Here is a 504-nt window from a genome sequence, read left to right on the forward strand (position 1 = left end):
GGCCACATTGATTAAATCAATGGCCTTGCATTCTCCTTTTGGATTCTCTTCTGTATTGCTTGGGAGAATACTGGGAAGAGTTTCACTGACTTTCTTACTCAGCTGGCCCACTTGTGCCTCCAGATTTCTGATGGAAGATCTTGTTTCATTCATGAAACTGAAAGTGGCCTTTGACAGATCAGAGACTAGATTGGCTAAATTAGAAATGTTTTGTTCAGGATTCTCTGTCTGTTGCTGAGAAGATGATGGATATGGCTTGCTATTGCTTAGCCTATTGCGTCCACCATTGTTAAAGCCTTGTTGAGGCTCTTGTTGATCCTTCCATGAGAAATTTGGATGATTTCTCCATGATGGATTATAAGTGTTTCCATAAGGTTCACCCATGTAATTAACCTCTGCCATTGCAGGGTTCTCAGGATCATAAGCTTCTTCAGAAGCTGCCTCTTTAGTACTGTTGGATGCATGTTGCCATCCATTCAGACTTTGAGAGATCATGTTGACTTG

The sequence above is a fragment of the Arachis duranensis genome, chromosome 5 (assembly GCF_000817695.3).
Source record: "Arachis duranensis cultivar V14167 chromosome 5, aradu.V14167.gnm2.J7QH, whole genome shotgun sequence".
Lineage (NCBI taxonomy): Eukaryota > Viridiplantae > Streptophyta > Magnoliopsida > Fabales > Fabaceae > Arachis > Arachis duranensis.